Here is a 16,591-nt window from a genome sequence, read left to right as displayed (position 1 = left end):
CAAACCCCAAAAAGCCGGTTTAATTAGGTGGCCTTCCTTTTTTTTTTTTTTTTTTTTTTTTTTTTCCTAAGGATCTAATGTCGGTGGGTAGGTGGGATTTGGGTGGTGACACACAAGACACAGTACAAGTGCTTATTTTCCTCTCATTACGAGGAGGCTCGAACTGCAAATCAGCCTGCCACAAGCCCCGACCTGCTGTGCTGCCGCTGCTGCTGTTGTTGAGAAGTTGCGGAGCGTGGGATGCCTACGCGGTCGCACATTGTGATGCTTCGCACCGCTAGCCTGTTGAGGTGTTGAGCCAATGAGTAATAGCATAGACCAGCGAAGGAAAAAGGGGATATGACTTTGCTTATGGGTACAGGGACCCTGCTGGGTGGGTAGACACAACCAATTACCTTGTCGACTCCGACAACTGGTCCCACCGTGACTAAGCAAACCTCAACGCTACACCTTTTATGTCTGATATCGGTCGGGTTTCGCATCAGCACGGTTCTATACAGGAACATGATCGCTGCAGAGAAGACATGTCAGAGAGCAACAGCAACTCTATTTAGTTTTGACAGATGACTAATGAAGTATGCGCTGCAGTTAGGGTGCTGCTCACACATCACATTAAAAACCAATCCTAAGAAAGTAACCTAGTTGCTACTGTTTTCGTCCAAGTCAAACTGTCTCAATTCCAACACTTGACTCATTTAACTACTGAAGCCGATTTTCAGGAGAAATTCTTGGTTTGTAGCCTCTGGCTCCCAGTAGGGAGAACACAGCTGAGGACTTTCTTTTGTTTGTTTTGTATGGGATTGTCAGGGAATTGGCTTTATTAAGGCCAGCATACAATTTTAAAGTGATAATAGGTAAAAAATAAATAAATAAATGAATAAATAAATAGTTTTCTTGAAGATTTTCTTCACCTTCACAGATTTTGTTGATAGAATCAACTGATTATTCATTTTATGTAACCAATTAAAATCAATATATCTATAGATGCTACCTGAAACCCATCTATCCACAGTTAATTTTCTTCACCTGCCCAATCCTTGCAGGTGTCCATCTCCAGCAGTCAGTGGGTGGGAGGCAGGGTATGCCCACTAATCACGAAGCAACACAGATGGGCAAAGCATGAGAGCACACATGCACTCACACCTGATGAAAATCTAGAACGAACAAATAGCCTCAACTGGACTTGAGGAAGGAAGCTGGAGTGCCTGAAGAAAATCCACATGAGCACAAAGAGACCACAAAGACTTCACAAGGTGTTGGCAAGCAAAACGGTGCTAGCAGTCGTTTGTCAGTGCATAAGTTAGAATACCCTTTAAAAGTTTCCACACAAGGTGCAGACTTGAATGCACCTTGAGATTATATGTGATAGAGTAACACAAAGTAGCACATTTTACAAATAAAAATCTGTACAGTGCAACATGTGTTTGTTTTCAGAGCTCTTAATTCTGATACCCCTAAATAAAATCCAAGGCGACCAACTAATAAATCGAGTTTATCTGAATGTAATTTCATCTCTGTTTAAATAAAGTTGTTCGGTGAAGGCCTGGAGAGTGTTAGTGAACAAACAGTAGAGAGAAAGGAACATTTCAGACAGGTCAGGAATAAGGTTGTAGGGAAGTTTGAAGCCGTGTTGGGTAATAAAACAATATTCTAAGCCCAATCTATCATAAGAATAATGAGAAGGGTATGTCCCATTTGCAAATCTGCGATGACTTGGTCATCCATCTAAACTGAGAGGCTAGGCAAGTCTGTAAAACAGCCAAAAGGGCCTTAGTTTTCCTGGAGGACCTGCAGAAAGTTCATTGGAAAGAACTGGTTGACAGCACAAGGATTAGCTATCCATTCCACAAACCTGATCTTCACCAAACAGCAGCAAAAAAGAAAGATTAAAGAAGCCATGCTTGGTTTTCAGCCCGCATGTGAAATTATCTGTGTGTCAGGTAACAGTGCAACATGAATAAATCACAGCTAAATACAGCTGTGGCAGCAGTTAGGACTCTTTTCTGCAGCAAAGACCAATAAAACTGTTTGGAGTTGAAGTGAAGATGGATGGAGCTAAATATAGGATAATCCTGGAAGAAAACCTGTTAAAAGACAGCAAAAAAGAAATTAAACTCCCTTCAACAACCCTACACATACAACCAAAGGTATGATGGAATGGTTTAGCTTAGAGCTGCACAATGCATCAAATCACAGTTTGAACTGTAATTTCAATATGTGCAATACTGCATGTACAAAAACTTCTTGGATGCAATATTTAGTAGGCTGTGACATTTCAGGAGCAATGCAATAAAACTTTCACTTTCACTGCCTGTCACGCCCACACCTGACACAAATCTTAGTGGCCAAGATGCTCGCGCCACAGTTCATGCTGGAGTCGTAGCAAAAAAGAAAAGTGAGGAAAGTGCGAGTGAATTGCAACTGATATCAACATAAAATTCAACAATAACATTGTAATTTCATGCCATTGTCATCTTGTGACGCACGAGTTTAAGCCCAAGTCTCAGCTGTTTTAGAATGGCCCGGTCAAAGCCTAGAGCCTAAATCAAGTTGAGAATCTGTGGTAAAAAGTGAAAAATGCTGTTCGCAGATGTTCTCCATCCAAAGTGACTGAGCTTCAGCTAATTTAGCAAACAGGAAGGGGAAAAGATTTTCACCTCTAGATGTACAAAGCTAGTTGTGACATACTCGAAAAGATTTGCAGCTGTAATTCAAAATGTAGTTTTACATAGTTCTGACTCAAATGTGTGACACAAATTTGGGATTTGTTATCTAAAAAACTGCACTTTTAATAAAGAGCAGCAACCAAATGCATATGTGCTTTGGGTACATAATGCAAGCAATCAACTTCAGTATTTACTAGCTAAAAACCTTCTTGATTTAATTGTAGCCTCACTTTTTAGGAAAACCCCTAACCGTAAATGTAAGTCATACATATTTATCTGGGTAAGGCATAGAAATATTGAGTGGAGGATGCCTTGGTAGCAATTATACTGATGCATTTAAATGAGCAGTGTGAATAGTTTTATTAGTTCCACAGAAGTAGGAATAAGTAGAGGTTAAGATCACGGTAAAAGATGATGATTTCAGATTTAACTAAATTAAAAGAAACAAGAAGTAAACTTTTCCAGCTTGACTTGATGGAGTTCATAAAAGAAATTACACGCATTTTTTTTTTGTTTTGTTTTTTTGAAAAGAGGATATAGACATTTAAAAGCAAAAAAAAAATCGTTCCTTCCTCTTTTCTGAAAATAATGTTATAATATACCACTCTGTGTGCTGTGGATAGCGCTTTGATGACTGTCCCTTTAAAAGAGCTGAGTGTGTGTGTGTGTGTGATTGAATGTATTCACCCATTAGATTTTGTAGCTGTTATGCACTTACTCAGCTGTATGCATCACTAACAGCCAACAGTCTCCCGCTGCTAGCAGGCTTTTAGACTGAGAGAGGGGGCTTTACAGTTCTGCATTTTAATAGCGAACGTTCAATGGAGTGACGGGGGATGGGTGAAAAAGGGGAGGGTGGTGGCGAGGGATGGGGAGCCAAAGGAAAGAGGCATCAAAATATTTTCAGTGGAAAATGAAGAAATGACAAAATACCCACCCGGAGCGCGCGGAGCAGAGGGGGTTTCTGGAAAGGACTTCTTTCTGGCAAGAGCAGGGCTAATGTGTCAAAGAAACTCTGTAGGCATTTTGAGCGCTGACATGTCAAGAAGTGTGGGCCATTCAAAGGAGAGAGGAAAAGGTCCAAAAAGCCACATTGAACATCTTAATTACTTTCGGCTTCGGCAAAACATAACCCTGAAAAGGTTCATTTATGAGATATCAAGGCAAATCAGCTGCCCCCAGCGTGGCTGCTCGCGCGCCACTAAATGGAGCTAGGTTAAGCAATTATCATTTGATACGCGAAACCTGGAGAGGCATCAATGCAAGGCACTACTTCAAAGTCGGCAGCCTTCAACAGACTGGTCAGGCTAACCCGTCTCTGAAAGGGAATAAAAAGATGATTAATACAGAGGCTCATATTTTATTGGTGAAGGAAAAATTTCATTAGCTGGCTGATGTCGACCAAGTTCATCCGTCAACGTCTTCATTCAATGTCGCGGTTCTTTCAGATATAACAGAAAATCCTACTGAGATAAGGTTAAAAAATTTGGCATCTAAGGAATTCAATCAGTAACTGACTCTCACCAGCCCCAGAATGAAATATTTACCCGCTAAGCCCACACAGAACGCAACACCTAAAAAAAAAACACGCGCCGCGGTAGGAGTTAGCGACCCGCAAGTCTTACAGCAACCAAAATGTGGGAGGGAGAGGGGGGAGCGGAAAGCTACCAGAATTTGAGATTCTGACAACGGCGGAGTTAAAAAGGCATATTTTGTCATAAATAATACATAAGAGTGCAACATTCAGCAAACTCCCCCAGCGAAAGGTCCCAAGAGAGACAGAGATGGGATGCTGTTTGTGAACTCGTCCTTTGCACACACTAAAGGAGGCTATAGCGCGGCGCCACCGCAACTCAAGCTACATTCCCACATCCCAGCCCTATTCAGCGAGGACTAGTCCTCTTTAAAAATTCATTAATTTACAGCAAAAATAGATTAAAGCACCCAACTGTACCACCCTACAAAAAAAAAAGTTTGGCTTTGGCTTGTGAATAGCATAAATAATGGAAGCCAGCATCCTAAACCTCGAGGCCCAGGCTTGCAGGGATGGCTCGGGTTTTGTTGCGCTTAATAATAGAGAGTAATTTACATTTTTTAGAAGTTTTTACAGCTTTTTGATGCTTGTTTGTAATTGCATTGTTTTACATGCAAATTGGCCAACAATTGTTACTCATTAAAACATGAAGCAGTAAGAGTGCAACGCTCTCTGCCTGTGCGGGACATCGGGTTCACAATGGAAGCTCTTGTCGCTGGCAGCGCAGTGGCTGAGTTCAATCCAAATAGCAGCCCTTTAAAGGTGATCATCCCCCCCTATCTTATCTCTCACATCTTTCTTTTTGAAATCACAGCGACGCTTTCGCAAACTGAATCAAAGAGGATTTTGACAAGATAAAAGGATTTGCTGCATTAGAATTCAAATTATGTGTACTTTCCTGGGGACATGACAAAAATCACAGTGACTGGGAGCACTCAGGGAACTTAAAGGTACTTGAAAAGAGAGAACGCCTGCTCTAATGTGTCGTCAAATTCATCAGTTTAGAGCTCGGTGACACGGGAGTCTGTTATGTTGGGGAATTGGTGCCTTGCTAAAGTATTAGTACCTCTAAAACTTTTCCACATTTTGTCATGTTTGAGCCACAAAACATAATGTAGCTGGTTGAGATTTTATGCGGTAGACCAACACAAAGGGGCTCATATTTAGCGGGCGAATGGGAAAAAGACGACACATAGTTTTCAGGATTTTAAATAAAAAATTTGAACAGTGTGCATTTGTATTCTAAATATTTCCTATGAATATTTCCTCCAGTTCAAACCACAGCTGTTCCGTTTTGTGTAAAAGAAAAATAATATAACTAATGCTGCACATCAGCATGAACCCTCACGGTGAAGGAGGCAGCATCATGCCGTTGGGATGCATCACCTCAGCAGGGAAACAAAAGTTGCTGAGATTGTATGGAAAGGCGTACGGAGCTAAACATGGGGAAATAGATGATGCTTACCAGGACAAATTCTCAAAACACACAACAATTAATTGAGAATCTGTGGAAAAACTTGGAAACCGATGCTCACAAACGCTCTCCATTCAGTCAGTTTGGCATCATCTGTACATTTTGTAATGTGGCATGTATTTGTATTTAGCTTAATAGAAAATCAGTTTCCTCCAATATAACAATCATGTTCTACTGTCACATAAAATCCCATTGAAATAAATTGGATTTTGTGGTTGTAATATGACAAAATGCTATTGCAAGATGCTGCATATTGATTACATACAACTAAATGCCCTGACATGAAATTCCTACATTATTTTAAATTTCTCTTCACTGACATGCCTGAAACAATGCTGAATTAATCACCAATGGCAATGTGCTAATTTAGAGGCAGATTGGAGGGGCTTCCAGCTGAAACTGCACCTCATCCACACCTCATATAATAACCGCAACCCTACCATTTTCAAGCAGGGCAGTTAACCCACAGCATCTCTAACCAAGGTTTTTTCTTTTTTTTTTCATGATGAGGACCAGACAGCTTCTTGTCAACAACAGATTGTGGGTGTATGTGTTTGCTAAAAGCATGTTGTTCCTCATTTGGAGACTCTGCTCTTTTCAAGGCAAATCACAGACACTCACCGTATCATAGCATCAGTTAAAAAAAGCTAAAAGTTAGTGCTGCAGTTATGACGTACTGAAGGTTTTTCTGCACAGCATGTCAGAGATTACTTATGAGCTGTAAAAAAAAAAAAAAAAGAAAAATCTCTGAATGATACACGCTAATGCAGCTCACACTGAGTTTTTCAATAAAACAGACTCGGTGTGAACACCAAGTAGCCACCAGGGTGCAAGGATTGTGTTTCAATTCTATATGTTCTGAAGTGTAATTTATTTTTCGAGCACTTCAAAAGAGTAAATATGTATTAAAAACATGAGTCTATAACTTGTTCACGAATATAATCTGATCTGTAGAACTTAGCTTAGTGTCAGCGTTCGTATATATATATATATATATATATTATTTATTTATTTTTTCTCCAAAAATCTTTCTAGGTGTGTATCTGTAGTTTTTATGCCATTCCAGACAATTAAAGGAAATATTTTTCTGGGAAATGAGAATCCAGTAGATAGATGTGTGTTACTAGAGTCGTGAAACAAAATGAGGATTCAAATGGATACTGATCTGCCAGGATGGTAAAAAGCTATTTCACCACATCAGGACTAATATTATATTGACTATTAATGTTATAAGTTTCAAGCCTTTTTCTGACCATTTTTGAACTTGTATAAACGGAGTAAATGAAATATTTCAGTATTTGACCCACTAATTATTAAACAGAGCAGATACAAAGAAAACAAAAGTGTCCAAATCCGATCTCTGGATGAATAATTGGTGCACCTCTTAAAAAATGTGTGTTTCAGCAATTTCTATTGATATCGACTGATATAAAGTTCTTTGACACCAAGAAAGCAGAAAATAGCCCTTATTTGATTAATAAATATGTATAGAATATCTATAAATCCAGTGTTGTATAGTAACTAAGTAAAAACACTTCACTACTTTACTTAAGTATATTTTGGAGTACTTCATACTTTCCTCGAGTGTGAAAATTTTTGATAACTTTCACTTTTACTTCACTATGTTTCCGAACTTAACTGCATACTTTTACTCCGATACATTTTCAATGTGTGGTTTAGTTACTCGTTACAAAGAAGCGAGAGAGAGAAACGCTAGTGCTTTGACCCCGCCTACTGATTGACTGCAACGAAGTCGGTAGCCTATTGCCTGGGCTTGTTTATCACCACCAATAGGATACACTTGTTTCGCTTCTCCCATTAAACACAAAGCAATTCGTCACATGGAGGAGGAGACGGAGACCACAACGACTGCAACTTCGTCGGACACGGCTCCAGGGGAACCACCAGCTGGTGATGAGAGCCCCTGGGATTATTTAAACACAATATACTCTTTCGTGGGTGTTAAAGATTTGTCGTACCGCATGAAGTGTACGTTATGCCTGCCCAAAGATGTGGAAATTTTATCTTACAAAAACTCCCCGTCCAACTTGAAGAAACACATCGAGGTAACCTCTTATGAAATGGTTATAATCCTCCTGTTTCAGTAACAATAGCTTGGTCACTAGGCACTATTGTGAAATCTTGAGCATAATGTTGCCTGTATAAATGAACTTTGTTTGGCATTGTTTCAGTTCCACACGTGGTGCATTTAGCTTAGGCCTAATGTTGACTTCAGGCTACCTAGACTCCTCTGTTCAAGGGGGGACAGAAGCCATAGCGATATTGTATTTAGTGCTTAAAAGTTTTAGAATATCTTAACTTAACTTTTGCAAGGCCAATTATCTACTTCACACCAATAATTTGTGAAGTAATGGTAACGCCGTTTTTACTTCATGTTGGCCGCATTTTCTGTACTGACTATTTATTTTTCTCATTTTCAGCCCTGACCTTACTTGAAGGGAAAACTTAAGGCTTACAAAAACTTTATATTTTCTGTCCTGGAGGGGATACTAAGAAGCTGGTTCAGTTGTAAACTAGGTTAAGTTAACCTTGTGGTACAGGTAAAGCACCCAAGTTTCTTAACTAAATGATGCCTGCAGGTATAGCTATTACCAAGTTAAATTTTGCCTGCACTTGGTTGTGTACATTATTTTAAGTGTATTTGACAAGTTTACCAAAATATAAAAAGTCATTCAAACTGCATTTGCCTTGTTTTACTTTTTACTTATACTTTTCATTACATTACTTGAGTACATCCATTTTTACAGTAATTTCCATACTTAAGTACAAGACATTTCAGATACTTTAAGACTTTAACTCAAGTAACATTTCAGTCAGGGACTTGGACTTTTACCAAAGTCATATTTTGGAGAGGTACCTATACTTTTACTTGACTCTGAGATTTCAGTACTTTATACAACACTGTATAAATCCCTACAAAGTTACTTAAAAACTTCAGTAACTTAAGAGTGACGCAGCAAATTAAAGTTAAAATGTGTCATTTAAATATCAACTAATGTAAAAACCACTAAATTTGCAGCATACTTGCACCAGTCAGCCAATAAGCTAGTTTTCTCTGATCTGTGAATATCCAGCAAAATCCTGAAAAGTCTGAATTACTTTCCTGCACACATGCATCAATTCCATGTATTCTTTTTTAGCTTAAAAATCAGATAAAGATTAAAGACATATGCTATGATGCACGAATNGAAAAAAAATTGTAANTCCTTCATTTTCTGTTGGATTAAACAGAAAACGTTTGTTTAATCCCTGTGCTGCAAGTACAAAGAACTTGCAGTACATTTTTTTATGTTTCATATGTTAAAGGCCTTAGAGTAAAAAAAAAATTAAACCCAACGGTCAGACCTCAAAGAAGACCAGTAATCAGTATTGACCAGCAAAAGCTTGATCTGTACATCTCTTCTAAGTTTTAGAAATTTTGCCTTCTCGAAAAAATGTTGGGGGCGAGGGGGAGTATTAAACTTAAAAGATTTGAATACTCTGAATTTATTTAGGCCTGAAAAAGAATAATGGCAAATTCCTTACTCCTCTGTACTATTGGAAGGTGGGTTTAGTATTATACTGCAAATCCACCATGTTTTAACTTTCAGTATAAAGAAGGAAACGACACTGAATGTGAAGCTCCACAAAAATAACACAGATCATCATTAAAATGCAGGGGAAAGAAGGAAAAATCTGACACAAGAGCTGGATAAAAAAAATATATATATATTATTACCATTATATGGAGATCATCTTTTTCTAAGAAGCTACAATGCTTAAGGCTACCCAAATATAACCCCTCATTCAACTTTCAGAAAGTCATTACTTGAGTCACTTCTTTTCTCCATTGCGTTTGCTAACATTGACAATAATTACAATGACCTTTCTGACGATAAAAACACAAAAAAAAAAAAAAAAAAAAAAAAAAAACACACACACTGCAACGGTTCCTTCTCCTCGCGTTTCATGAGATTCCGCGTAACATTTTAATGAGGCATTTAGGAGGTCTATGAGTGATGTACTGAGAAAAGCCTACAATGGCAATCAGCAGTGAGTGTGGCAGCTGTTCAGCAATTAAAAAGCCAAATTGCCCTCAATCAACACCATTTACAAGCACAAGTAAATCTCCGAGCAAATAATGATGAGAGAAATCTGTTCAGACAGCTCTCATCTTGATAGGAATCAGAGATGCATCCAAATCAGAAGCAAAGCAAAGCAAAAAAAAAAAAAAAAAAAAAACACTGTCACAAACACAGTAACATCTCATACTGTCTGTTTATTTTTAGGGAGCTGGACAGTACTGACTGGCTGTCTGAACAGCAGCAAGAAGAAACGTGGTGATATCTTGAAGTCCTCTTCATTTCAGAGTTACAGGCTCACAACTGGAAGAAAAAAAAAGAGTTCCTGACGTTGTATCATATGTGAATAATAACACTAAATGTTTGACTAAATTACAGAACTTTTCTCTGCAGAAATGCTGTATTGTTCTAAATTCACCAAAAGCCCTGGGGCTGTAGATTTTTTTGATTCCAAAGTAGAAGCAACAAGCTGTAAAACCTCTAGATATTGAAAAGATTATCTCTTTTACATAACTCTGACTATTTTTCTATTTTACCTATTTTGTGCCTTATTATCACTAATTATGCTTATCATCATGTCGTTCTATGCTACTTAACAGGCATGACCAGCTAAGTGGTACTCTAAGGTGTACCGGGGAGTTAAAACGTACAACCATCACAAACATTTTGAACTATTCTGATAGTGGTTCAAGGTCTTTTTAAAGGGGGTATATAAATATATGCCCAAACATTTACTCTCACAAAGCACCGCCTATTTCTGCTCAGCTCCTTCAGCCTAGCAGCAGGAATTAGCAAACACACGCTGGAACTGCGCGTCTGCTGAGTTTATTGTGTTTCTCAGTGCAACACTTCTAATGGCTTAAAGGAGGAATGCTGCTGTGATGAAGACAGAGTGCCATCTTTAAGGAGCTCCTTAAAGAGACAGAAGCCAATTTAAAGGCATCAAATTACGAAGGAAATTTTTCTTTTAAGTTATGTTTGAAGGTGACATAGTTACTTGATTGTGCTATAATAAGAGACTATATGCCAGGAAAATATATATTCTCATCCCTTTTAATGGGACAAGTGGAGCTCTCCCACTGACCAATGCTGCTCACTGCTTGTCAGCTGGCTAAAAAAAAAAAAAAAAGAGCACAGCATGTTCCCTTTTACTTCCATGAAGTGTTTTGAAATATTTCTGAAGGCAGACAATGATGGTGTGGAAACTAAAGGAGCCCCCACCTTTCACTCTTATTAAGCTATTGCTATTTTTTGAAATGCAGTGGGAAAAAAACTGCAAGCAGCTGACTGCAGGCTCTACTTGAGCAGATAGCCCGACTAATTTACCAGCTAGTATCAACTACTTATGCCTGTGTTAACTTATAAAAAACAAAAGCAGGAACAGAAAATCTTGAACAACGGGCACTTGAAACTTAAATTTGAAAATTAAAATAAATGTTAAAATAATGTTGGATTATTTTAATAACAGTAGGCATACTTGATCCTTTTCCATATTTAAACAAAAACAATTAAATCATGTTAGACATTAGATATTTTCCCAAGTATTATAATGCAGTGACACTTGTACATCTTTACTGAAGGGGTTCATGCAGTGAGAATCCCACTGGCCAATGCATGTGATTCAGTATATTTTGACAATAACTGTTGATGTGATATTATGTAACATGATTATTTTCAGTTGAACTAACTGTGATGCAAATTGGACTTTTAACTTTTCAATATTCTTCAATACGGTATTAAACTGAACACAGAAAATTTGGCAATAATGAGATATGTACAGCAAACCAACCTGTAAATCAACACAAAGTTAACTGAAAAACCTGCATCTCACATTCAAAATGCAAACTTACAAAGTTAAATCATTCAAACAGCTGATACGATTTCAGTTACTGTGTTGCATCCTTGCAGCAAGAAGAAAGATGTTGAGTCTCTATAGCACTTTCTGATTTTAATTTATGGTTTCATTTTGGAAAAGAAGTTTCTGTCTTTGTAGCTGTATAAGTCATACTGTTATGCATATTTGGACAAATGTTATACTGTTATTCTATAAAATTATCTAAATTTTAGTCGTTACACTGGAAAAAACTTAGATTGCTGCACCACTTTCTGCCATAAGTTGCTAAAAATTTCTCCTAATACGTTTTATATTTGATGAATCTTTACCCTCAGATGTTCTAGATCATTTTGATGAACATGATAAACTTACGCTGATTTTAAGTTACATGAAATCAGATCATTTGGAAATGTATCCAGACACTAATCTGACTTAATATTATTGAACACAGAAAGCCTGTAATTTAGCATGATGCATATAAGTGTTTAGGGTGAGGGGGGGATTAATATTGAGAAAGATTCTAAAACTAATTTGCATATGTGAATGAGACCTTACTATTCGTCCTTTTTTTCATTATGCAGACTTAAAAGATAAAGGTAAGTCTCCTCCATGCATCTCGGCTGACTGATTCGGCTGCCTTGCCGATTCTTTGGGACACATCAGTTGGCAGCTATACGCTCAGTCTCTCCTCTGAGGTTGTCTCACTTTCTGGTCTCGCTTTGAACGTCTCTACAGCTGTAGATACCCACTGCTCCAAACACATTTCACCGCTTGAAAATCTGTGCGACGTTGAGTGGCTACAACTTTGTTTTAACAGCATCTCTTCTGACGGTCTCATTGAGTCAATGTCACGAAGGTGAGATGCTGTTAAACTTGCAGAAGTTGGACTTATCAACAACAACAACAACAAAGCAAGCAATAAACATATCCGGTACCTGCAGGCATGCATACTGTCACAGGCAGTCAACTTGTCACGGCCTGCCTTTAAAAGTAAAACCATTACCGCTTCACAATATGTCATTACAAATCACATGCCTTCATGACTAACATCCAAAAATTCCTGCGCAGGCTACTTACCGTGAGGTATAAAACTGAACCGGCTTAGATCTCTTATGATTTTTTTTTTTTTTTTACATATTCCAGACGCCGCAGATTGTGCACTTGAAAATTCCCCCCTTCAGAAGACAAAAGCTCCAGCGGTATCTTTGTGCTGTCACTCGGGTTTGCAGGCTCGACGCTCCGGCTGGCGGAGTCAGACTGAACTGACCGGGCTGTCTGTGGTCATTCGACGCTCCTGAAGGAAACACTGCGACCCGCTGTTGGCGTTTGAGCTCAGCGGCAGCAGCGGCGGCGGCGGCAGAAGATCCCGGCTCTCTGAGCGCTCCGTGCTCCGCTGACAAGCCACCGGAACTACTTCCAACGCCAGCCGGAGCACATTGAAGATGAATTCATGCACCACAACAGGGGGAAATATGAATTCACATCCATTTAACTAGTTCCCAGCTCTAATATTAATGAGATTCGACAAGAAATATAACTGAATGTAAGCTATTTTAAAATTTGTGCTTTTTGCACCATATATATTTTTATTCTTAAAAAGCGCTATAACAAGGAGTAGCGCGTTTATTTACATAATTTATGTCAATAATTTCAGCGACTTCGTTCCTTTATAATGACAAACTAAATGAAACCCTGAAAGCATCCAGATTTCAAAGATACACAATTGCTCTAGACAAAGAAACATTATAATATTAATGATGTACCCATCGCATAGCAAAAGCAAGTTTGCCGTGTATAACTAAGTTACTCTGATACATTGCGGCTTGATGGTAAACTACCAGTCTATTCTAGCCTAGTCCTTACTTCTAATATGACCACTGAATACAGGGATGAGTCTGATATGAAGTAACAGCGCACCCAACTGGTGAGGACAATGTTGGAACTGACTTCCTCGTACCATTTTTTTAATTGTCATTATTCCATTATAATATAAATGCACCGAGTCTAATCTTTTTAGTGGGTTAACTTTCTGTGACACTCAGCACCAGTTGTTCATGTAAATTCAACCTAACTGATTGTGTTTGAAAGAAACATATTTAATTGTGTTCTATATAAAAAATAAAAAATAAAAAAAATGTGCCTGAACTTTTGCTCACGTCTACGAAAACACCTCAGATGTCATTTCTTGGAGATTATTGGAGACAAACAAGCTGGCTGAGAAAACTGACTGTCTGAAGTAGAAATACGATCGATAGATTGGGTGGTGTTTGTGTTTAGCTCCTTGGAGTTCAGTCTTGATTTTGGGACCAAAAACACTGACTTCTGTCTTTTGTGCATTTAATTGAAAGAAATGCATCTACTACTGACCCGTCTGACAATTGATAACCTGGACATACTGACTCAGTAACTAACACGGACTATGGTCAAATGATGACACAGAAGTCTGAAGTTTTATGTCATCAGCATAGGTATTGTTACAGATGTTGTAGAACTCTGTTTATCAGGCCTAGATGGACCATGTGTTAGGCAAAATTCTGACACTATGCACACTGACTCAGTAACTGTAGTGTACCGGTCAGATGGGTGACACAAGACCTTTAAGTTGCATGTTACCAGCATTGAGGTTGTTTACCTGTTTTTATTTGTGTGTGTCTTTATTTTTTTAGTTTACAAGTTGGAACCTCCACTGTACACAAACAATGACAGAAACACACACAGTCCATCACAATTAGGAGTTGGTTCCTCAGCAGACAGGCACGTAGTGTCACAAGCAGATCAGTTTTTCTAACTCTGCCACTTTGTCCTGGAACAAATAGAGTCAGAACCTGGGTCTCACCAGATTAACACACAAGAAACCCTTCATTGCAATGTTGTTCATCTTTTTGGTATCTTATCCTGCTTTTATTTAATGACTGCGGTTTATTTGAAGTCACACATTGCTACTTTGCATGTTTCATAAATATCAGGTCTAATTCAAGAAAGCCACCGAAGCGACTGTAATACCGCAGACTGAAATAAAACTAAGGTCGCAAAAAGCCAAATCACTCAGTTTCAGTTATTGTCTACGAAAACCTTCCTGAGGTCGAGCTCTAGGATTGTCTGAACCACAAGATACTACAGATGTGTATGGACTAAATACAGAAAACTTCTCTCAAAAAATAAAGGAGTTTATTAACTACAAGAATTGAACCTTGCAGTTAGACCCTTCAGTCAACAAACTCAATAAGCTAGTGAGGAAAAACATAATGATGAAACTACAAGTAGAAGTAAAAACAGTAAAATTATTTTTTTTAAAATAGACAAAAATAGAACCAGTAAAATGATGCCACAGTTCGGTATAAATTGTGAATATTTACAAACAAGATTTATTTTATAAGGAATTCAAAGTGTGATAGTTTGGCTCAATTAGAAATTAATAACCTTAGCACCAGTTGATGGCAACATCAGGAAACCTTTAATTCCAATGTTTTTTCTGCAGAAATCTGGAAAAAAAAAAAAGGACCAAGGTTTATTCTTTCTACCAGGTGTAGTTACTGGATGCACAACAGTCACCTGTATTTTGTGGATACTCAGTTCTTGGGAAATGGAGCAGCCTTCCTCTGGCCACAGAGGCAGGATTCAATTTGAGCGCACTTCGTCCTCTCCAATGTAGCAGCGCTACAGAAAGAGGGTTTCAAAGGTTCCCATGACATCACAGAGTTTACTTCCTGAAACATCTCTTCCTAATGCTGGGAATAAGGTGGGTTAGGTCGATGTATTGTTGAGTCAATTGATATTGCAACTTCCTGTATTCAGTCCTTCAGCTGGAGGTCCAACATAAATCATCTATTTTGCCAGAGAAATTTGTCACTAGTGATACTTGACAATATTAACTACAATCTGTAACTTTATGGCAAGCTGAAATAACGCTAAGTTGGACATCAAGTAAGCGTATTTATTTAGCGCATGTTTCGAAAACAAATAACTCCAAAGGCGATTTTCTCTCTCAATGTCTCTCACACACACACACACACACACATAGTTTGTGCACTAGTTTAGTACATTAATTTTTCATAACTCTGTAGACTGATGTTATGATGTATCTATGAAGTTTGACTGAAAAAAAATCAAGTCTTGTAATTATTTCCTATATAGGTTTAACATGTCCACACTTTTGGTTACACTTTCCCAAGACACTACTTAGAGAAGATGTGTCTCTAATCATTTTTAAAGTTATTTTTATTAGTATTAACTCTAATTGTTTTGTAACTGTTCTTACAAAACTGTTTCTTTCTTTCAATATTTTTATAATGATGATTATTATTTTTTATTTTTCCTCACATTGCAAAACATTTTTATTGTTAATTCCACGAAGCAATTATTAATCCAGTGTTTTTCTGACTGCGTCACATTTTAAATTTAGGCTATCCCCCCTGCCTTCACTCACATACACACTCACACACACCTGCCCTCCGCCCTACACGAAATATCCCTCTCAGTAAACATTTTTGGTCACTTTTTACTAGGCTGACAGGAGTTAATCTGACCTCTTCATCCTCCAATGAATCCCCCTGAATCGCTAACTCTCGCGCTTTCTCTGGCCCTGAACCTGCTGCAGCAATCGAAGTTTGCGTGACAAACGGATGACTAAGTTTGGCAGATTTTTCTGTGTCCACTTCAAGGCGTTTTAGCCTAGCAGATGTTCTCCCATGAAGATGCCCAGCAGTCAAGCGGTGTCCATTACCCATTATCTTCTTTGAACAAGTGTACCCACAAATTCCAGGTCTTGCTGAAGCTCTCCACAAGTTGCCCGTGGCTCTTGGACAACTCTTTTGATACATTTCGCTCTTCTGTTAAAATCCAACACGGAGGACCTGTCATGATATTATGTTTCTGGTGCAATGATGTTCTATTCACGTTCAGATTTTGGCCCCAGCAGTGCTCACAGGAACCTTCGGGGTTTAGAAATGTTTTTGTAACCGATGCTACCACTATGTTTTCAACAATAAGTTTGCATAAGTC

At 38.3% G+C, this 16,591-nt stretch overlaps 1 protein-coding gene across 1 annotated transcript in view; it reads right to left on the bottom strand.

Annotated features, from left to right (window-relative positions):
* LOC106957456 (forkhead box protein J3-like) overlaps positions 1-13,064 on the bottom strand; it is a 100,112-nt gene extending 87,048 nt beyond the window's left edge. The window contains exon 1 of the mRNA XM_015048824.1: positions 12,668-13,064. The gene's annotated coding sequence lies outside the window, so the exon portion shown is untranslated. The remainder of the gene's footprint in view (positions 1-12,667) is intronic.
* Positions 13,065-16,591: the final 3,527 nt, after the last annotated feature.

The sequence above is a fragment of the Poecilia latipinna genome, unplaced genomic scaffold (genome assembly GCF_001443285.1).
Source record: "Poecilia latipinna isolate Pla-1442-1.1 unplaced genomic scaffold, P_latipinna-1.0 Scaffold904, whole genome shotgun sequence".
NCBI lineage: Eukaryota > Metazoa > Chordata > Actinopteri > Cyprinodontiformes > Poeciliidae > Poecilia > Poecilia latipinna.
The sequence above is the reverse complement of the archived record's forward strand: the minus strand, read 5'-3'. Positions and strand labels throughout refer to the sequence as shown.